Below are 24,260 nucleotides of genomic sequence, written 5' to 3'. Positions count from 1 at the left end.
ATACGTAATGGTTCGACCGATACGACTCCTTTGTCCGATTACCTGCAATTCCTTCAATTGAAGGTTATGAGATTGATCAGCTATATAATGTCTTAATACAAAAACATGAAATACATTATGAATTCTATGCAGGTGAGGTGGCAGGGCAAAACGATAGGCAACAGGTCCAACTCTTTCCACAACTTTAAATGGTCCAATAAATCGGGGTGACAACTTTGTCCATTTTCCGAATCGAATAGTACTTTTATTCGGTTTGATGCGGATGAAAACCTGATCCCCTACTTCATACTTCCTATCAGTTCTGTGAGCATCAACATAACTCTTTTGTCTATCCTTTGCTTCCTTTAATCGTTGTCTAATTTGTCTTACCTGTTCCTCCATTTCATGGATTAATTCTGGTCCTATTATCACTCGATCTTCTAACCTATCCCAACTTAACGGTGTTCTGCAAGGTCTGCCGTATAATGCTTCAAATGGAGGCATTCCAATCGAACTGTGGTAACTGTTATTGTATGCGAATTCGACTAAGGGTAAATACTTTTCCCAGTGTGATTGCTGATCCATAACATACATTCGCAACATGTCTTCAGGTACTTGATTTACTCTTTATGTTTGCCCATCAGTCTCAGGATGGTAAGCAATGCTTAAATTTAGTTGAGTTCCTAAGGTTGTCTGCATGCAAGTCCAGAATCTAGAAGTGAATCACGAATCTCTATCAGATATAATCTTCTTAGGTACTCCATGAAAGCTGATAACTTCATTTATGAATACTCGAGCTACGTCAGCAACATCGTAAGTATCTCTTACAGGAATGAAATGGGCGCTTTTTGTTAATTTATCCACTACTACCAAAATGGCATTGTGTCTTTGAGAAGTAAGAGGTAGCCTAGTGATAAAATCCATAGAAATGATCTCCCATTTAGACATAGGAATGTCTTGAGGTTGTAAGAGACCCGCTGGGTGACAATAATCTGCTTTTACTTGCTGACATTCCAAACATTTTGCAACAAATTGAGCGATATCACGTTTCATGCCTGACCAGAAGAAAAGTTTTTGGTATCCGCATACATTTCCCTACTCCAGGATGTGCACAATATACTGCTCTGTGGGCTTCCCTAAGGATAGTGTCTCAAAGATCCTTATTATCAGGAATATACATCCTTCCATGGAATCATAAGATTCCATCGTTTTCTAATTCATATCCCTCAAATTTAGATTCTTTTGCCTTTTTACCCTCAAGACTCGATCTCACTTTTAAATACCAACTATCTTTTATAAGATGTTCCAGTACTCGTTGTCTTAATTCTACTTTAATGGGTATGAGAGAAAATATCCGAGGTCTTCTGCTTAAAGCATCTGCTACTACATTTTATTTTCCCTTAATGTATAATATTTCGAAGTCATATTCACTTAGGAATTCACTCCATCGCCTTTGTCTGGCATTTAAGACTCTTTGGGTGAACAAATATTGTAGACTTTGATGGTTGCTTTTAAGTGTAAAACTTCGTCCCACTAGATAGTGTCTCCAAATCTTTAAAGCTAGCACTACAACGACTAATTCTAAATCGTGAGTAACATAGAGTTCTTCATGAGGTCTTAACTTTCTGGAAGCATATGCTATCACTCATCTATCCTGCATCAACACTGCACCCAGCCCTTGTTTGGATGCATCAGTACATACCGTAAAAGCTTTGTCCATATCTGAGACTCTTAGGATTGGTGCACTGGTGAGTAGTCTTTTGAGTTCAGAAAATGCTTTATTACATTCCTCGGTCCATTCATACTTAACACCTTTACGCAGAAGGGTTGTAATCAGCTTTGTGATTTTGGAGAATCCCTCCACAAATCTTCGGTAATAACCGGCTAAACCCATAAAGCTCTGTATCTCATGTGCATTTTTTAGTATTGGCCATTCCATGATCGCTTTTACCTTCTCAGGATCTACTAAAATCCCTTCACCTGATATGATATGACCTAAATAATGAATCCTTTCGTGAAAGAATGAACACTTGGATAGTTTTCCATACAACTGACGTTCTCTAAGGCAGGACAATACTATCGGTAAATGATCTTCATGCTCTTTCTTATTCTTGGAATAGATGAGAATATCATCTAAAAAGACTTGTACAAATTGATCAAGATATTCGCGGAAAACACTGTTCATAAGATTCATGAACACTACTGGTGCATTTGTTAATCCAAATGGTACCACAGTAAATTCATAATGTCCAAAACGTGTCCGGAATGCAGTCTTAGAAATATCGTTTTCAGAAATCCTTAGCTGATGATAGCCTGATCGAAGATCAATTTTTGAAAAGACAGTAGCTCCTTTCATTTGATCGAAAAGATCATCGATTCGAGGCATAGGGTATTGATTCTTTACTGTAGCTCGATTCAAGTCTCAATAATCTATGCATAATCTTAAAGATCCATCTTTCTTCTTCACAAAAATTACAAGAGCGCCCCAAAGTGATATACTGGGTCAAATATGTCCTATATCCAGTAGTTCCTTCAATTGAATTTGCAATTCTTGAAGTTCTGGAACTGTCATTCTATAAGGCGTTTTAGAGATCGGTTGGGTACCTAGTTTTAATTCAATAGTGAGATCCAGCTCTCTTACCGGGGGTAATCCTGGTAGTTCTTTTGGAAATACATCCGGGAATTCGGCTAACACCGGATATTGTCCTAAGGATGGTCCTTTTTCTTCGCTTACTTCTTGAGTTACATAAGCCTGACAACCTTTCCTTAAACAACGCTTCATTTTCATTGCTGATATGTAGTGTAAAGATACCTTTCTCTTGATTCCTTGAATTTGGATTACTTCTCCTTCATCATTTATACCTATAATTCTTTTCCCATAACAGTCTACCCAAGCTTGATGAGCAATCCATACCTATGATAAGATCATAAGTTCCCAAGGTTGTGACATAAACTTGCAGTTTAGTCGTACAGACCCCTAGGTCAATTTTGCATTGATCCACACTTAAGCCCACGGATTGGAGTTCTCCTGAGGCCATTTCCACCTGATTGAAATCATTTTGTCTGCGAGCTGCCAACCCACATTTGTTTGATGCATACAACGAAATGAAACTATCTGTGGCACCAGTATCAAATAAGATTTTGAGTTTTATACCATTGATAATACCTGAAGATTCCACTACAGTGGATTGATGCGCTGCTTGGTCGTTGCTGACTACTGCATGAATTCTATGACTACCTCGATTGTTTGATATTGGTTCCTTTCTAGTCCTATGCAATATATTCGACAAAGCTTCTGAACAATCACGTTGAAAATGCGAGCCCCCACATCCCCAACAATTAAGCTGCATTGATCCTCTTGAATTAGGACATGAATTTCTAGAGAACGAGCTTCGTCCTCTCATGTTGATTCCTCTCGAATTTCTTCCTCTACTGGCAATCCCTCGAGATGTCCATGGACTGGTGTTTGATGATTCCGCGGCTATAGTGTTTACTACCATGGGAGCTCTTGTTCCTATATTTCTTCGAGTAAACCTGTTACCATAAGGTGGCCTCGAGCTACCTCCTCTGAAGAAGTTTCGGGCAGTCTTTATTGGAAATCCTGATTGTAAAGGTTGTGCTGGCCCTATATCTTTTTTGATTCCAAGGTGCTTTTCTGCATAACGACCACATTCAACCGCCTCAGCCACTGATGATCGTTTCCACATGCTTACCGCTCTAATGAGAGGATAACCCAAATATGAAGCATTCAGCTTGACATTCATCAGAATCTAAGTAGTGAATGTATTTTACAAGCCCCATAAACCTTATCTCGTACTCTTCCACTTTTTTATTTCCTTGAATTAATGTATGAAAGGCTCTGGCTTGCTGTTGTTGAAAGTATGGAGGTAAATACTTTGAGTGGAACCTTTTCCAGATTTCCCCACCAAATCAAGGCACTTTCCTTTAATTGAAATATAGCAATTTTGTTTTTGCCGAAGAAGAATATTCTCTTAATCTAAAGCATCTGTTCATTCCTTCTAACCATGCTTCACTGTGTTCACCTGCTCGACCTCTTGAGAATTCTGGGAGTCTAATTTTCTGAAGCTCCCAAGAAATGTCTTCTTTTGATCTTTTGGGCTCAAAATTCTTTGGTTCCGCTGAACTAGTAGCTAAAGGTTGAAATTCCTCGTTGGTCTGAGCCTTAGTTGATTCTTTTAATGTCTCCAATAAGGCTTCCAATGAGTTCATTATCACGGTCAACTCTGGTGCTGGGGCGATTGATGTTGATAATGGTCTTGGTGGTGACGATGGTGATAGTGGCAGCGATGGGGATGATGATGGCGATGGTGGCGGCATTAATGACAGTGATGCTGCCCGATCACGTCGTCGTCGCTCATATGTCTTTACCATTGTAATGGTTCCTGTATACATAATAAAATTCTATAAAAATTTTGAGGTAGACAATCGAATTTAACATATAATTTTCTTTTGCAACTTCACATTCATAAACGGGTATAGTTTTTGCTATTTTTATCTGCTAGGCAGATCTTACTGGTACCGAGGTCAAGGAGGGTGGTCTCGCGACCTCCTTGTCCTAATGCAGGGTATTCTATCCTAATATGAAATAATGCAGAAGTGTATGGTCATTAGCTCCTAAGGTAGATCATCTAAAATTTATTACTAAATAACATTCACAAAATGAAAATGTTAAATGCCTCGTTACAATGAACATCGGCAACATACCCGTCACACCTCAATCTAGCTATTACCTTTAAAGAAGGGCATACATATTTATATTTTTGAATATATTACTTAGATATGGATTAAACCTATAATATATATAAATGAAGGATTGTTCTGGTTCCATATCAGTTTGACCTTTAGCCGGGAAATTTACCATAGACATGTCATGATTAAAATCTAGAAGAGATACAGTTCAGCAGTCTACCATACCATAAATGTAGGTTGGGGGTCAAACTGAAGGGTAAATTCAGATCAATAGTCAAATTGTACATAAAATGTAGGTCAGTGGCCTATATATTGCAATTGATCAGGCAAGGTAGAAAAAATGGTTCTTTTAATGTTTCTACAGTATCCTACTTTGAAATTCGAGTGACCGAGGACCAAAGGCACTATTACCAAGTATATAGATCCTAAACATTCTTGTCAATATGCAGAGGAGGATGCAGTGTTGAGAGGGTTTCACATAATGAAAATTTGCAATCAGGCTTTACTTCAGACAGCTCTAGGACTTGCACATTGTATATGCTTCACAGAATGATCCTAAAATTTTATAAGAGTGGTCAGACCTCAACCAATACAGCAGAAGAGAGACATGGAACAACTATAATGTAACCAAATCACGTTAAGTTTTGGAATATTCTAAATGTAAAACAGAAGATCAATTTATTTATGATGAATATGGCAAACGGCTAGTACATAACAAGATATTTTAACAGTAAAGACAGTTTTCAGACCAAACTAAAAATGCGGATGGCTACTAATATATCTGATCTCCAATAAATCAGTCTGCAGTGCCACATTTCGATCATTGAATAAGCATGGAACAGGGAAATAGGTGTTCAACTGTATGGGGGTGGATTATGGCACACCTGGTTTGATCGAGATTTGACTGTTGCGGGCCGTGTGATGGTAAAGCGAAACGTTGATGGTGTTGTTTCATACACACATGAACTTGTTAGAATCCAAGAACCTATTCTTAGAATACCAACTCTTGCTATTCATTTGGACAGGGCAGTGAATGATGGATTTAAGATTGATAAACAGGCCCATCTTATACCTGTTCTGGCAACAGCTGTCAAGTAAATTCATATCACAAAAGAATGGAATTTTTGTATCAGATTGAGAGGTGCTATGATGTCAGTGGTTTGCAAAGAGTACTTAACTCGTTGATAAATCTGGCATTTTGAATGGTCTTGTTTTGAACCAAATGATCAGGAATTTGATCAGATTGGCATTCATGGCTGAAGTTAATAGGCTAGCTGTATCAAATGATAAATGCACAGAAAGCAATGAAGATGTTCATGTAGATGCTAACCAAAAGGCAGGGCAAGAAACGAATATAGTAGAAGGTGAAGATTCTGAGAGCATGCAGCATCATTTGCTTTTACTACAGTTGATTGCGAGTAGGATTGGCTGCAAACCAGAAGAAATATGTGATTTTGAATTACAACTATGTGATACACAACCAAGTGTAATTGTTGGCATTACAAAGGAATTCATATTTTCAGGCCGTCTTGATAACCTTTGCATGTCATTCTGTGCACTAAAGGCATTAGTTGATGCAACAATATCTGAAGATTCTCTTCAAGATGAGACTGGAGTAAGGATGATTGCATTATTTGATCACGAAGAAGTCGGTTCTAATTCTGCGCAAGGAGCTGATTCTCTTGTAATGTTTGATGCTCTTGCAAGAGTAACTTCTTCTTTGAGTGGTTCATTTCCAAGGTGCCACTTGAGAAAGCAACCCAGTTGAATTTTCTTGTGTCTGCTGACATGGCACAATGCTTGCATCCGAATTACATGGATAAGCATGGGACAAAAGCGTGTGGAAACATTCTAACTAGAAAGTGCTTCTTTCTGAAGCATAAATGCAAGATAAAAATTATAGGGCCTCAAGTCTCTAGGTGGCTCCTAAAACATTTTGAACCTGGAACTGCCTTAACCCACAAATATGCGCCAACCAATAGGCTCGGGGTGATACAGCCTGCCCGCGAAAGCTCGCGGTTATAGGAAGTACAGGTACCAATCACCATTGATGGCGATGGTTTTAGCGGAGATAAGCTTGAATAACCAGAGCCTATTTGCTCGCTGGACGTGTGTGAACATCGTGAATTGCACGCTCACGCGTGCCTGCAATCTGAGGCAGACTGATAAGCGCATAATTTAAGTCAAGGCGATTGACAGAATTTGGCATTGCTTCTTCTTTTGGCATTAAACGCGTCGGCCAATTTACTATATTTTTCCTGAAACTCTAATCCCTTATGTATCAAGTTAGTATACATACAAAGTGTTTGATGAAATGTCTGAACGGGGTTTGTTGATAATTAAGGTTGCGTCTCGGAGTAGGACCTGCGGATTGAACATACAACCTATTACAGACCAACACAAGATCAGAGGCCTCCTGCCTAGATTAGAGAAATAAACCAAAACCAAGATCTGGAGAACCAAAATAAAGGACGACTAAGTCACATAGAAAAGGATGTCAGAATTCTCGACGGGAAGGGACCCAGATAGGTGGGTAATGGACTGCAACTCCTCGTGAGTGGACAAGCCACATTGCATGAGGGGAAGAGAGCAAAGCCTAATGGCGACGTTGAGGCCGTCACCAGGAATTTCAACAGAACTCGATCGAATGGTCTAGACAGCGCCTTTTGATGAAAGGGAAACCCTCAACAATCCTCCACCTATTTTAGGTGCATAACAACAAGCCAAACCGTGAATACATAGAATTCAACGACGGTCCTGTGGTATAGTGGTAACACACAGCGCTTGTAAACATGAGGTCTTAGATTCAAACCGCAAAAATGTAATCGTAAATTTCTTATTTGATAGAGTTTTCACGCAACAGAATTCAACCACAGAATGTAACCGTAAATTTCTTATTTGATAAAGTTTTCACGCAACAGAATTCAACCACAAAAATTACACGAGCGTAGGGCCTATAAGGTCGAAAGGGTTTGAACACCCCTGTGATACCATATGTAAAAGTCATGAACAAATGTACAGAAAACAGTAAGGGATTTAAACCATGAACCTATAAAATTTTCAACAGAAACTTGACAAAATCAATTAACGGGACTGTTGAGGTACCTACCTGTACTCCTGCAGTTGAAGATGCCTCCGGCTACGCTGCTATAGTTACCGAGAGACCGAATCTTCCCAGCCAGACTGAGCAGAGCCTGACTGCTCAATCCAGTAAGCTTCTTAACAGAATCTGATTGTTCCACCGTGCCCAGAACCAAAGAACTCTCAAGCTCTTCTGTGGCTGATTCCCTTCTCCTTCCGAATTCTTCCCTCTGGTTTTTGTGTGCCCCTCTGAATTCCATGTCCCGTGGATTTTATGCTCTGGCTTGGCAGTGGCCGCCCTTCCATCTGCAGCCACTGCTCACCCTGCTGAGGGCACCCCCGTGCTTACCTATCCCTTCCTGGTCTTCTTTCCAATCGTGAATGAATACCCCTTTATGTTTTAAACCATATGGTATTTATTAATTATTCTTTTAATATGACCATTACCTTTGTATATACACGTAACATTAAAACATTATAACGTTATATGTCTATATATTTTTTTAACATATTACATTGTTTTATATATATTTGTTTTAAATATAGCATTATAAACTTTATACTTGGATCCCCTTTTTTAATTAATTACTTATATTAATATTTAACATTTATTTTATTATTTTATTAATATAAGTTTATCAATAATCTGGAGCATATAATATATATATAGTCCTCTTTTAAGATCTAACCATACATTACGCAATATTGATGAATGAGTAGAACTTCTATTCCAAGAAGTGTCATGGTATTTAGCACTTATAATCAATTTAGTATAAAATACTAGTGCGGTGTATGCGACACATGCATATGTAACTATCATATGCATGTACCGTATACCTGCTATTATGCTTGTGTTCTTTGTATTTATAGATGGGTCGTTACATGTACCCATTGATGGTGCTTTTCTAAAGTGAAGCACTTGAGGTAGGTCTCCAAACATTTGTTGACTGCTTCAGTTTGACCATCAGTTTGGGGATGATAGGAAGTACTTAGTTGGAGTTGGGTACCTTGTAGCTTGAAAAGTTCCTGCCAAAAATTACTGGTGAAGAGCGGGTCACATCAAACACAATGGAAGTGGGCATGCCATGCAGTTTGAAGATCCGGTCCATGAAAAATTGAGCCACCAAAGTGGGGGTAAATGGGTGGGGTAGGGCGCAAAAATGAGCATACTTAGAAAGTTTGTCCACAACCACCATGATGACTGACTTCTTCCCTGACATCGAAAGACCAGGAATGAAATCCATAGAAACATCTGTCCAGATTGAGACAGGGATGAGCAATGGTTGTAAAGTGCATGGGGACTTGACTGTTTCTCCTTTGTGGTGCTGACACACGTCACATTCAGCTACAAAAGTAAGAATGTCAGTTTTCATGCCTGTCCAAAAGAAGGAGCGACAAGTGCGAGCATAAGTCTTCTGAAAGCCTGCATGACCTGCAGTGGGAGATGAGTGCAACTCTACCAAAATGCGCGTTTTGAGGGTGGATGTCGGTGATATCACTACTCTATCCTTGTAGCGAAGAATCTCATCCTTCCAAGAGTAGCCCACTGTGGAATTAGGATCTGCTCGCAAGTTATTAATGAGTTGGGAGAGCGAAGGATGTGAAAACCATTCCTTGCAGGCTTCTTCAATCCAATCTGGAATGGGAAGAGAGATTGCTAGCAGGGTGTTGTCCTCCTCAAATTGGCGTGATAAAGCATCTGCTACGACATTTTCACGCCCTTTCTTGTAAATTATCTCATAATCATATCCCAGCATTTTGGCTAGCCATTTATTTTGTTGTGGCTGTTGACACCTAATCTGAAACGGATGAGGTGAAGCCGGACAGTCATCTAGAAGATGAACTGATCCGTTTTTATGTATATATAAATAATAGTTGTCTAATGAGAAATAATAAGTTCTGTCGTGCGCTCATAAATAGCTGGAGTTACCCTGGCCTGACATGGTATCAGAGCTCAGGTCCCAATCCTTAAAATAACTGTAACTCCTGCCCTCTGCCAGTTTTCTGCGCCCTCATAGACTGCGCATCCGTTTCGTCTGAATTCGCTGCCCCTCTCTGCGTTCTATTGCTGCTGTTGATCGAACCCCACTGAATTTCTGAATGTCAGATATAATTTCTAGCACTGAATTCGCTGCCCCACTGAATTTCTGAATGTCAGATATAATTTCTACCACTGAATTCGCTGCCTCACTCATTTGCCCGTTTGGCTCACTGGTTTCCTTCTGTAAAATCACGAATTGTATTACTGATGCGCCTTTTCTCTCACAGTCTTCATGACCTGTGCATAGTTCATATGCTTGGCTGACCGTAGAATTGATAGGACGGAGGGAATAGCGGCTTGTGTCTATTCTGAATGAAAAAATAGGTCGAGATATTGCGCACAGATAGTATTGCGCAGTGGCTGCGTTCCATGACAAGGTTTCCGTCATCGGTGAGGAATTCTCTGTCACGAGATCATTCCAGTGAGCTGGAGACTGCGTCCTCTTGGTATCCCCTTGTCCAGAATATCCCATGGAAATTCCCACGGCGTATGCATTGCCTGCGGTGTTATAGAGATCATTCCGGTTAGCTGGAGACTGCGCCCTCTTGGTATTGGTCTTCCATATCAGCTTTCCTGAGTTTTTAAAAGAGAAGTTTATATGAGAAGTTTATATGGAGATGCGTTTTTTATAGTGGGAATGCGTTTTATGAGAGCAGTTTATATGAGAGCATTGCTTCTATGTTTCCAGAATTTTTTTTTATAGTGGGTGAGAAGTTTATATGAGAGCATTGCTTCTATGTTTCCAGAATGCTTTAGTATTGCTTAATATATATTGAAGTAATATATATTGAAGTAATATATCCTTTATGTGTTTTGAAGTGAATGCATTCAAACATAGTAATATTGCAAACATAGGAAGAAAAATAAAATGCATAAGGCTATGATATAAGGATATTTTTACAGAAGTTTTTGGCAGAGATATTTTTTTCAGAAGGATTTTGTTTACAGAAGTTTTTGGCAGAGATATTATTTTACAGAATGCATTCAATCATTTCTATGGTCAGAATAGTTCTCACTGGCAAAGAGAACTATTCTGAATGGTCCCGGATGGTAAAACACACCCTTATCTACAATGAGCTGTGGAAAGGAGTGTGTGTCGGAGAAGAAGACAAAGACCCTGTGCAGCCCACATCAGACAAAGAACTCGCCATTTGGGAAAACAAGAACAGCAAAGCCTTTGCATTGATCGCAGCATCTGTAAATGAGGAAGTAAGTCGTCATATTTCATGCTATTCCACTGCCTTTGAAGCTTTACAAAAGCTTAAAGAACTCTATGATACACATTCTGCACTTGAAGTTGTTCAGCTCATGATTAAACTCTTCACTCTTGAACTGAAAAATAATGATCCTCTTGCTCTTGCATCTGAAATAAAGTCTATAATGCATGATATAAAATCCACTAAGGTTGAGCTGGATATCTCTCTTATTGCCTTTCTCAAAGCACTCTATCCTACCTACTCTAATTATCTTGAGTCTTTACAAGCAAATGGAAACCTTAAAGATATAACCTTTGACTCTCTTGTGAAAAAGTTTGCTGAAAGAGAGAAAGCCTTTGGAAAGAAAACAGTCCCTGAATCTTCTGAAGAGACTGTTTGCCTTGCTCACAAAGAAAAGCATCCTGCTCAAGATTCTGCAAGAGGAAGAGGTGGACGAAGGGGAAGAGGAAGATATTTCAGAGGCAGGGGGGGCAGACATCCTCAAGCAGAAAAGGCAGATCTGCATTGCATTCGCTGCAAACGAAATGGATCACATGATGCTTCTACATGCAAGCTACCATGGGACAAAGTTGAGCAGAGAAGAAATCAGCAGAAAGGTAAACCTGATGACACAGACAAAGGTAAAGCACCTGAATCCGCTCACTATATTGAGGCACAATGTAACATTGGAGTAAATGAAGATTTGTTTAATGCTTCACTTACTTCTTCGAAAAATGATTGGTTGCTTGATTCAGGAGCAACCTGTCATATGACTCATAGGAAAGATTTCTTTGAAGATTTCACTGACAATGTTGATGGAGCAGTATACTTTGCAGATCAGTCAAAAATCAAGCCATCAGGGCTTGGCACAATCAGGCTTAAACTGCCTGGTCTTCCAGACTTTCTTCTGGATCATGTTCTATATCTCCCACAGCTGAAGAGAAACTTGCTGTCCCTGGTCCACATCCGCCAGCAAGGTCACTCCATTCACATGTTTGATGGCAAGCTTGAGGTAAGAAAGGCATCTGACCACTCACTTGTCATGAGGGGTATAGAAGAAGAAAGACTCCTTAAACTGCAAGGAACCTCTGCTCATGCACAGCATTTCTCATATATTTCTCATCATGAAGAAGATGCACTTCTATCAAGTCTATTATGGCATGCTAGATTTGGACATTTAAACTATGATAGTCTCCGCTTGTTGAAGAAAAATGGTGTTGCTGGTTTGCCTACAATTCCTAGAAAACATAAACAATGTGATGCTTGCATTCTAGGAAAGCATAGCAAACAGTCTTTTCATGATTCACATTCAAGAGCACATAGGAAGCTTGAACTTATTCATTCAGATTTATGTGGTCCAATGCCTGTTCCTTCTGCAAATGGAAATAAATATATCATGACATTTATTGACGATTACACCAGAATGTGTTGGGTTTACTTATTGAAGAACAAATCTGATGCTTTTCAAACATTCAAGAATTTTCATAAATGGATTGAAAATGATGCACAATCTCATATTGGGTCTATTCGCACTGATAATGGAAAAGAATATATATCAAATGAATTTGAACACTATCTTCGCCAACATGGGATTAAACATCAAACAACTGTGCCTTATAATCCTCAACAGAATGGTGTAGCTGAAAGAATGAACAGAACAATTTTGAATATGGTACGATCCATGCTTTTCTTCAAAAATGTAAAGACAATGTTTTGGGCTGATGTTGTTCTATGTGCTGCATATATAAAGAATAGATGTCCATCTAGTGCTATAAGAAACAAGACTCCTTATGAATTGTGGTATGGACATGTTCCTTCGGTAAAACATCTCAGGATATTTGGTTCCACCTATTATGCTTTAATACCAAAGGTACATAGAAACAAACTTGGTGCTAGAAGTCGTAAGTGTATCTTCCTGGGGTATTCAAACACATCTAAAGCATACCGCCTTTATGATGAAGTAAATAAAAAGTTTGTTTTATCTAGAGATGTCATTTTTCTTGAATCATCCAAATCTGACAGTGTTGTTGAGCGGCAACTTGATCGCTTGGATAGATTCACAAAACCGAAATCATTTCAAGAGTTTGATAATCAGATTCCACATCTTGAAGGGGGGATTCCTATACTAGATCAACATGTGGAATCTTCTTCTGAAGAACAATCTCCCTTGCATGACACTCCAACAACGGATGATGCTTTAAGTGATGTAATTGATAGAATTGGGAGAATCAATCTTGATTCAGACCCAACTCAATCAACAGAACAGCCTGGACCATCTCAGAAAGGTCCCCCAAAGTGGCTGACAAAGACACTTGAAAGTGTTCATCCTGATGAAATTGGAAAAACAGGAACCAGAAATTCAAACCGACAAGATGGAGGTGATGTAGATAACTCTAATTCACCTGTTGATATGGATGTTACTTATGATTGTGAATTGAACTTGTCTACAGATTTTGAACCAACTTCCTTCAAAGAAGCTGCTTCTCATGATGAATGGAAAGAAGCGATGCAGAAGGAGTATGATGCCCTCATAAAGAATGGCACTTGGAAGCTGGTTGATCCTCCATTTGGAACCAAACCAATTGGCTGCAAGTGGGTCTACAAGAACAAGTACAAAGCTGATGGCTCACTTGACAAGCACAAAGCTAGGCTTGTGGAAAAAGGTTTTGCACAGAAGGAAGGGGTCGATTATGAGGAAACTTTTGCTCCCACAGCAAAATGGGCCACCATCCGGACACTCTTTGCACTAGCTGCTCAGAACGGTTGGAAAGTCCATCAAATGGATGTAAAAACTGCATTCTTGAATGGAGATCTAAAAGAGAATGTTTTTATGTCCCAGCCTGAAGGATTTGCTGTGAAAGGACATGAACACAAAGTATGCAAACTTGTGAAGTCCTTGTATGGCCTCAAACAAGCACCACGAACCTGGTATGAAAAACTAACTGAGCATCTTCTGAAACTCAACTTCAAACATTTTGATCTTGATGATGCAACTTTATTTGTCAAGAAAGTTGGCAAAACAGTTGTATATCTTGTGGTATATGTAGATGATCTTTTAATGACAGGGAACAATGAAAGCTATATTGCATCCATAAAGAAAGAATTAGGAAAATTTTTTGAAATGACTGATTTGGGCTATGTTCATTACTATCTTGGCATTGAAGTAACCCAACATCCAAAGTCCATATTTCTTTCTCAAAAGAAATACATTGGAGATTTGTTATACAGATTTGGCATGACAGAGTGCAATCCCCTTTCTACTCCAATGGAACAAAACTTGAAGCTCACATCTACTGAAGGAAAGGAATTTGAGGATGCAACAAGGTATAGACAGCTTGTAGGAAGTCTCATCTACCTCACTACTACCAGACCAGACATTTCATTTGATGTTGGAATCCTCTCCAGGTTTATGCAAAAGCCTTGTGAGGGACATTGGTCTGCTGCAAAAAGAGTTCTAAGGTACTTGAAGGGAACTCAAGACCTTGGAATCAAGTATACACAGGTGGACGACTTCAACTTGATTGGATACTCTGATTCAGACTTCGATGGAGACAAAGAAACTGGGGTATCTACTTCAGGATATACTATGAGTCTTGGATCAGGAGCTGTCTCCTGGAGATCACGCAAACAATCAGTACCAGCAGATTCCACAACAGAAGCAGAATACGTGGCAGCAGCTGAAGCAACGAAAGAAATTGTGTGGCTCAGGAAAATTCTTGAAGATTTGCAAGTAAAACAAATACAATCTACTCCACTCACGATTGATAACACATCTGCAATAAAGTTGGCCAAGAATCCAAAGTTCCATGATCGTACTAAGCACATCAATACTAAATATCATCTGATCCGACATCATGTTGAGGCCAAAACAATCCATCTTCGTCATTGTTCCACAAACGAGCAAATTGCAGACATCTTCACCAAAGCGCTTGGAAGAGAAAAGCTTGAAAGATTCAGAACGATGCTTGGACTCACCAACATCCCTTCAGATTAAGGGGGGGAATGTTGACACCTAATCCGAAACGGATGAGGTGAAGCCGGACAGTCATCTAGAAGATGAACTGATCCGTTTTTATGTATATATAAATAATAGTTGTCTAATGAGAAATAATAAGTTCTGTCTTGCGCTCATAAATAGCTGGAGTTACCCTGGCCTGACAGTGGCGAGGATAACCGTTGATCCAAAAAATATTTGAGGCTTTGATGGTCTGTGCGGATTTGGAAACGCTGCCCCAATAAGTATGGGCGCCAGGTATCCACTACATGTAAGATGGCCATCATATCCTTCTTATAGGTAGGTTGTCCCAGATGTTTCCCACTTAGTTGTTGGTTGGTGAAGGCCAAGGGTTGACCTTCCTGCACTAAGACAACCCCAATACCCATACCTAAAGCATCACATTCAATCCCAAAAGATTTGGTGAAGTCAGGTAGTGCCAATACGAGAGTGGAACACATGGCCTGTTTGACAGCCATAAATGCCTGTTGTGCTTCATGAGTCCAGAGGAATGAATTTTTCTTGAGAAGGTGAGTGAGGGGTCTAGCAATGCGACCATAATTGCAGACAAATTTGCGATAGTAGCCGGTGAGACCCAAGAATCCTCTCAAACTCTTCAATGTCTTTGGTTGGGGTTTATCCTGCATTGCCTGGATCTTTTTGGGATCCACCCTGACACCTTCACGACCCACAATGTGACCCAAATACTCGACTTCTTCCACGCCAAAAGAGCACTTGGACAATTTGACAAATAATTTACGTTTCCGGAGCAATTGCAAGAGCACGTCTACATGCTAAAGATGTTTTTCCTAGGTGAGGTTGTCGATGAGAATGTCATCAAAGAAAACGAGGACAAATTTTCTGAGATATGGTTTGAGCAGGTGATTCATGAGGCTCTAAAAAGTGGATAGGGCATTACAGAGACCAAATGGCATGACCAGGAACTCATAATGACCTTCATGAGTTCGGAAAGCAGTATTGGGAATGTCTACTTATTTCATGCATATTTGGTAATAGCCCGAGCGAAGATCTAGCTTAGTAAAGAATTGAGCACCATTTAGTTCATCCAGCTAATCATCAACAACCGGGACAGGAAATTTATCTTTGACTGTGAGCTTGTTGAGGGCCCTGAAGTTTGGAGACATGCGCCATTCCCCATCTTTCTTGAGCGCCAAGACCATAGGTGATGAATAAGAACTGATGCTAGGACGAATGACGTCGGCTTCCAGGAGTTCCTTGATGATTTTTTCAATTCCATTCTTTTGGGCGAAAGGGTATCTATATGGGCACACATTCGGTGGTTGTGCCCCTAGGACGAAAGCGATGCTATGATCATGTTCCCCTCTAGAGGGTGGAAGCTCGTGAGGTTTGTCAAAGACCTGCGTGTGGCTATTTAAGACCTGTTGCATCTCAGGATGACTATGAAGAGTAGTGGGCTCAATGGCCTGGATGGCATTAAATTGGGCGATAACTCCATGATGGCCCTTTTTTAACAACTTTTCCATTCGTCGCGAGCTAATAATAGGAGTACCTGCTTGGAGTGCGCGGAGGGTATGCGTGTGGTCATTTTGCTTAAAGCTCATATATAACTCCTAGAAATCCATTGTGATTGGGCCTACTATGCGGAGCCATTCAGCACCCAAGACAATGTCACAACCACCCATGTTGATGGCAAACATGTGGCTCTTTAGGTGGTAATCTCCCATCTGAAATTTGATATTTTTACAGTGGCCTTCACATTCCATTGTCCCCCCATCAACAATCTGGACCTGGAAATTAGAGACTGCTCTAACAGAACAATGAACAACTTCTGCGACTCTCTGATGGATAAAGTTATGCGTGCTGCCACTATCAATCAATACTACTACCGGGCGATGTTTAATAAAACCTCTGATTTTGAGAGTTTGGGGAGAAGAAATGCCTGCCAAAGCATGGAGCACATAACTGGTTCTTCTAGTGTAGTTGGGAGCTCATTGTCCTGCTGGTTGTCCTCATCTTCCTCGTCTAGTCCCTCAACGGGTGGGGCTTCCTCAAACGAACTGTGATCAGTAGCATCAATTTGAAAGAATTTGGGTTCCTTGCATTTATGCCCATGGAAGTATTTGTCATCACAGTAGTAGCACAATTCTTGCTTTCTTCTTTCAGCCATTTCTGCGGGGGACACCTTTTGAACCATAAGTGTTTGGGTGGTGCCCTGAGCCTAGGTGGGGCATCCCTTGGCTATGAAATTTGGACAAGGCGACTAGGCCGCTAAAGCACATTCCACTTCGATATCCTTTGTGCAAGCTTCCATACATGTGGCTGGGTGGTGCATCCGGACGTGGGCTTGGATGCCTTCTTTGAGACCACTTATAAAACATTCCAAGTAGAATTCATCTCCCAGACCTGCTATGCGGAAGGCTAATTTCTCAAAGGTTGTAATATAGTCATTTACTGTGCATGTATGTCTGAGCTTAGTAAGACGACCCAAAAAATTAGATTGACGGTCAAAGCAGTCACAAATGGATTTTGCGAACACTGGCCAAGTAAGTTTCCTTGGATAGCATTTCTGATGCCACTGCCACCATTGCCATCTTTCTTGGTCCAAGCAAAGGCCTCCCACACGTAGTTTAGTTTCATTACCTACGATGTGATTCAGAGTGAAATATCGTTCCATTTGTGCTACCGAGATTGCCAGATTAGAGCCATCAAATTTGTACATGTCTAGCTTGGGTGGTCAAGGGTGGGAATGTTGGTGATTTCCATGGAAGTGAATATGATGGCTAGATTCTCCTTACAAGTCTTCATCACTACCATGTGCCTCTCGATGCAACCCTGACCCGCTCAGTTTTAATTGGTCCATGAATTGTTGCATCTTGTCTATTAGGCTCTGGAATGTATCCAACCTCTGTTCAAGGCGCTCGATCTTCTTGTTGGCCATGACTTGAGCTCTGGTTTCTACCATACACACATCTTGGTCACTTATCGTCACTTAGAAAAAATTTGGGGCCGCCTGAAAATTGAAGCTGACAAGTGAATGGTACCACCGCGCTCAGCTCGTCGTCCTAATTCTTATGGGCTAAGTCTCTTATAAGCGTCCCGGGCAGGCCTCAGACTTTTTTTTCTCTCTTTTTTTTCTTTTCTTTTTTTTTTTTTACTCCAAAAGGAGTTTTACTCCCCGCTTATCAATATTGTAGTGGCCAATTTCCAAAAAAGTTAATCCTGCCCAATGTCCTGTGAGAATCGCCCCAGGGTATAGGAGCCACCAGCCTCCCTGCACAAATGGTCAGATCTGTCTGTGAAACCCTCAACTACTGAATTTGAGTTGGATTGCTGCGGCGATAAAACCCCAGCTGCTAGATCTGAATGGTACTGTGGCGGTAGACCCTGAACTAGTGGATCTGATTGTTGCGGCGGCGACCGAACCCCAACTGCTAGATTTGAACTGGCAAAGAAGATAATGGGCAATCTTCAGAGAGATGAGGGAACTATGGAGTCAAGAGTGTCAGGTGCTATAGATCGTAATATACATAAGGGTCCAACAGTATTACTCGGCCCAATCTTTCAGGGCACTAACTAAGGAGGATCAACTATACCCTTAGCCGTACTACCTGACTACCCTATCGTACGCGTGAGTAATCTCCCCGAGTGTTGTTCTCGGTGTACTATAGCAGCAAGACGGCCGACGATTTATCTACGGCGAGGTTTCAGAAGAGCATAGGGGGCTTCCTATATACTCAGAGGGTACGTGGAAGACAATCTGTGCGTAGTTTTATCTAATGCGCTACTACTTCAAGGGGTACCCACAAGGGTTACAAGGGAGTCCAACAAGCATGACCACCTCTTGTATTTCCTGCGTGCATGCCTCCCCAAATCCGCAGGATTATGTGCTCAACGATAGATCCCGTGGTTTAAAGACGCCGGAACACATCTCTAGCCAAAAACAATTCTGCTAAAAATGGAGATACCAACGGCCCTAGAAAGTGCTCTGATACCACTTGTTATGCTCTTGACCTGCGAGAAGATGCCAGAATTCCAAGTATACGAAGAAACACAACCCAGAACACAAAACAAAATGAGAAATAACAGCATGTATTTTATTATTCAGAGATGAAAGCAATGTTCACTTGCCTCTTCAAGGGGGCAACCTCCAATAGAGCAAGGCTTGATTACAAAATAAGACATGACGCTCCTCAATGGGGAGTCTCTATCCTTTATATAGGATTCATACATGCAATACCATGGGTCACGAATGGGAGATGACTTTCGAATGTGAGACCGTCGACATAGACCCAGCGCCAGAAGACCTTCTCGCTTGCTGGGGTCATGACGTTTCCGAGAAAAATCTAAAACACTTCTTCCCGAATAATGCAGTGTACCCTCGGTGTCTTGACAAGGCGGTGGGAGAAGGGAGTTTGAAGACAGGAGCTCAGGAACGGGCCTCTGTTACAAATCCTATATTGGAAGGGTTGACCACCAAACTATCAAAGGCTCCATCCAATGAAGAGGAAGGAGGGGAGCCGAAAGGTCCCGGAAAAGAGGAACAAGTGAGAAGATTGGCCCTTACCCCTGGGGCTGGGATAAAAAGGTCGGCTGTGGAGGTGGAAGAAGGTAACAGAGACAATGACGATCAAAAAACTGAGCTGTTTGGGGCAGAAAAGGCAGCTGATCCTGTTAAAAAGAATACAGGAAAGGGAGAAGCCAGGAAGGATGGCGGGGGTGGAAAGCGGAAGAAGATCAAACCTATCAGAATAAAGGAGGAGCGACCTAGTTGTGTGTTTGGAGTGGATATCCGTATAGATCAGGCTATGGAAGCCTCGGAAACATTATTAGTTGGTAGAGTCCGAGGAAGAAAGTTCTCGGTAGACTACATCAAGGATTGGGCTCAGTCAGAATGGAAAGAAGCACCGGGTCAGCCAGAACAAATCAAAAATTTGGACAGAGGATGGTTTTGTATTCGGTTCGGACATAAGGAGCATGTCGACTGGGTGATGGAAAAGAACTGGAGCTTCGGGAAGAGGCCAATCCTTTTTAGAAGATGGACGCCCCTGTTTGACGCCCAGAAAGAAAAAGAGGTGGAGTCCCCAGTCTGGGTCAAACTACCGGGTCTCCCTATGCAATTCTGGACTGACTCGGCCTTCACCTCTATTGGTAATACTCTGGGGAAGTTTCTCGACATTGATAGATCATACCTTCGATCTCACGACTGGGGAGTCGCCCGTATACTGGTAAGTCTAAACCCCAGAGAGGGCTTGGCGGACGCTATGAACCTGAAGTACCGAGGTCTTGAGTTTATTCAGACCCTGGACTATGAAAACCTCCCTTTCAGATGCCATCGATGTCATCAATATGGTCATCTGGCCCGGGAATGTCCTCTCGGACACCGTCGACGCCGAGGACAAAGGAGAAGTAGAAATAATCAGAAGGCAAACCAGAAGGTGATCATTCAGGAAACAGAGGCTCAGACCAAGGAAAGCGACCCTATGGCATCCGCTCAGGGATTGGTCCCGGAGCAAGGGAAGGCTGATGATCAGGAACAACCAGGGACTGCAGCAAACGAGTCCATCTCTTATCCGATGATTTCCCTGGGACCCTCAACAGTCTCTGAAAAGGCAGGGGAGGCTCAGGCAAGTTTGTTTCTTTCCCCTTCCTCCTCCTTATGCTATTCTAATGCTCTATCTCTGTCTTGTTGTGATGAGTCTGGTCCTTTAAGACAGCTCTTGAATGAAATGCTGGATCTGAGGAAGGGTCAAGCCTCCATAGATAGTGTTATCATGGCCATTCCCTCCTCCCCATTGCTGACCTCTATTCCCATTGATGTTGCCTTTTCTGTCCCTCCTTCTGTCTGGAGTCCTGATCCCCCATATAATCTTAGACCTTTGGCCAATAGAAAGGGGAAAGGGCTTGCTGTGGGTGGATTGGAGCTGGATATGGTGTCAACAGGCCAGAGGAAGCTAAGAGGAAGGAAAACTAATCTGTCGAAGGCACAGTTGAAGGCTGTCATCGACATTGCTGACGGGAAGCAGATGTCTCTACCAGGGGTGCTTAGAGCAAAGCGGACACCCTCTGCGAGTTTACGATGATCATCTTATCCTACAATTGCAGGGGTCTAGCTAGCCTACCCAAAAAGCTAGCTCTGAAGGAACTGGTCAGGTCCAACAAACCTGATATTATTCTACTCCAAGAAACTCTGGGGAAGGGGGAAGAAGTTACAGGCTGCCTCGTTAAGCTTCTTCCGGGTTGGAGCTTTCATGTCATAGACGCCAATGGACATTCGGGAGGGGTGGCACTGGGTTTCAACACGAAGGTTCTTCGAGAGATCTCCTCTTGGGGATGGGAAAATGTACTGGTTGTGGAACTATACTCCATCGAACTATGCATCCCCTTTCTCATTATCAATGTTTATGGTCCTGTTTTGGAACGGGAGAGGTTCTGGAACCCCTTCTTCGCTAAATCTTTTATGGCGCACCCAAATCTTGTAATCGGCGGAGACCTTAATTTTTCTTTGGGGATGACAGAATCTTGGGGGGTCAGAGCAAGAGCAGATCCCCTCACTGACTTCTTTCTAAATAAACTGGCCTCTTCTCTTCTGGTGGATGTCACTCCGCTCAAGATGCGCCCGTCGTGGAGGAATCGAAGAATAGGAGAAGAATGGGTTGGGAAGAAGCTTGACAGATTCCTTCTATGTGATTCGCTGACTGATAAGCTACAGGCTTTCAGACATTGGGTTGGGGAAGGCGGTCTCTCAGACCATCTCCCTGTTTTTCTTGAAGTGAAGGGTGCTTTCTCTAAACCGGGCACTCCCTTTAAATTTAATGCCTCCTGGCTTTTGGATGCATCCTTTATTAGCCTTTTCCACAGCACTTGGAAGAATGCTAATCTCAGCGAAGATGAGAGTCGCAGCAAGGCTTTCATAGAAAATCTAACAAGGATGAAGGCTGCCTCTAAGCAATGGGCCCTCCAGAAGAAACTGAATGAAGAAAAAACTCTAGAAAATGTCAACTCGGAGATAGCCCTTCTTGAAGACCCAGGCGGTAATGGTTATGGAACAGAAGAGTCTCGGGCTAGACTCCAAGAACTGGAGATGGAAAGGAAGAGAATTCTCCAGACCAGGGAGGAGAGTTGGCGCTTAAAAAGTAGAGCGATCTGGTTGCAGGCGGGGGACGATAACACCAAGTTTTTCCAGAACTATGCAAAAGGAAGGAAAAATTCTAATACTATCTGGGAAATGAAGAAAGCCAATGGTGATATGGCTCGATCTTTTGAAGAGTTAGCATCTTTAGGGGTCAATTATTTCAAGAACCTCTTCAAAGCGCCAGAGGAAGCTTCTATTGCTGAAGTTATAAGAGTCGCCCAGTTCTTTCCTAGGTTCATAGAGGAGGAAGGAAATGAATCCATCATGGCACCCGTTTCTAAGGAGGAGGTAGAAGATATTCTCAAATCTATGCAAAAGGACAAAAGCCCCGGTCTGGACGGTTGGACTGTCGAATTCTTCCAACACTTCTTCGAATTCATCGGTGACGAGTTAGTGGCAGTTGTGGAAGAATCCAGGCGCACAGGATCAATATACCATCCCTTCAACTCCACATTTCTCGCCCTTATTCCCAAATCTGACCTCCCGGGCTCTTTTGAAGAATTCAGGCCCATATCCCTGTGCACCTGTGTTTATAAAATCATTGCAAAAGTTATTGCCTCCAGATTAAAACCTTTTCTCTCCAGAAACATTTCCCCTGAGCAATTTGGCTTTCTCGACGGCAGACAAATTCATGAAGCGGTTGGAGTTGCTCAAGAAACTCTTCATAGTCTAAAAATTGGGAAAAAAAAGGAGTTGTAGTGAAAATCGATTTGTCAAAGGCTTTTGACAGAATCAGCTGGTTGTACCTCAGGCTTTTGCTAACTCATCTGGGCTTCAGGTATGACTTTGTGAAATGGATTATGAGCTGTATTTCTTCCTCCTCCATAGCTGTTCTGATTAATGGAGCGGCCTCCAGCTTTTTTAGTCCTGAACGCGGCCTGCGTCAAGGCTGTCCGCTCTCTCCCCTTTTGTTCCTGCTGGCAGCAGAGGGCATCAGCCTTATGATTCACGACGCAAAAAGACAAGGGTCTCTCAAAGGCATTGAAGCAGCTGAAAATTTCTGGGTTACCCACCTCCTCTTCGTGGACGACATAATACTGTTCAGTAATGGTAGCCTGGAGGATTGTAAGACGCTCAAAAGGATCATGGACCTTTTCCTGAAGGCTACTGGACTTTGTATTAATGAGAAAAAATCCTCTCTCATGTGCACAGGTATGTCCAGAGAAATGACGCACAGCGTGAAGATGGTCCTAAACTTCGATGTCAAAGCGCTGGAGGATACCTTCAAATACCTGGGCTTTCTTCTCAAACCTGATAACTACAGGAACAAAGATTGGAATTGGATCCTTGCAAAAATCGAATCCAAGCTGAAACATTGGAGTTTCAGATGGCTTTCCAGGGCAGGAAGGCTTGTGTTAATAAAATCTGTTCTGATGGCAGTTCCAGTCTATTGGGCTAGTCTGACTTGGGTTCCCAAAGGAATCTTATCCTCAATTGACAAACTTTGCAGCAGGTTTCTGTGGGCGGGGTCCAAGACAGAGAAAGTCACCCCGTGGATCGCCTGGGATAAAGTGGCTCGTCCTAAAGAGTGGGGAGGTTGGGGGATAAAAAATCTTCAATGCTTCTCCCAATCTTTAGCAGCAAAACTCGCCTGGAGGCTCATTTCCTTTGACAACCTGTGGACTTCTGTTTCAAAAAGAAAATACATTGACCCTCTATCAATGATAGATTGGATCAGATTGCCAATAAAGACCTACAAAAACTCCTCGGTGGTTTGGAAAGCTGTGGTAGCCTCTGTCAATATTATTGAGAAGGGTTTGGCTTGGAGTGTGGGGGATGGCTCTCAAATCAGGTTGGGTAGAGACCCCTGGATAGGTTGTTCAGAGCGGTTCTCTCTATCTCAGGGGTTGGTTGCGGTTTTAAAAGAGAAGGGTCGATACACATTAAATCAGGTGGCCGATCCCCGGGCTTCCACCATATGGAGCCAAGGGTGGATGCAAGGAATAGATTTACAATTGGATGAAGAATGGCTGGAGGAATGGGAATCGTATAGGAAAGACCTCCTCAACTCTTCAGTCAGGCTCTCAGACGCTCCGGATGAACTTCGGTGGGTCTTTGCTCAGAATGGCCTCTACTCTCCAAAGATGGGGTACAAATGGATGATGACCCAAAAAGGGTGGGAAAATCCGGCTTGGTGGGCTAAAC

The 24,260-nt window shown here is 41.9% G+C and overlaps 1 protein-coding gene and 1 pseudogene across 2 annotated transcripts in view; one reads left to right on the top strand and one right to left on the bottom strand.

Moving 5' to 3' along the window:
* The window catches only part of LOC149173919 (protein NO VEIN-like), a 601,966-nt gene that overhangs the window by 316,029 nt on the left and 261,677 nt on the right, over positions 1-24,260 (bottom strand). The window lies entirely within an intron of this gene.
* LOC149173920 (putative aspartyl aminopeptidase pseudogene) lies at positions 5,827-6,714 on the top strand (annotated as a pseudogene).

This window comes from Pinus tabuliformis, chromosome 4_2 (assembly GCF_031772625.1).
Source record: "Pinus tabuliformis cultivar Carrire ecotype Pingquan chromosome 4_2, CPIR1, whole genome shotgun sequence".
In the NCBI taxonomy this organism is placed as follows: Eukaryota; Viridiplantae; Streptophyta; class Pinopsida; order Pinales; family Pinaceae; genus Pinus; species Pinus tabuliformis.
Note: the sequence above shows the minus strand (reverse complement) of the source record. Positions and strands in the feature narration are given on the sequence as shown.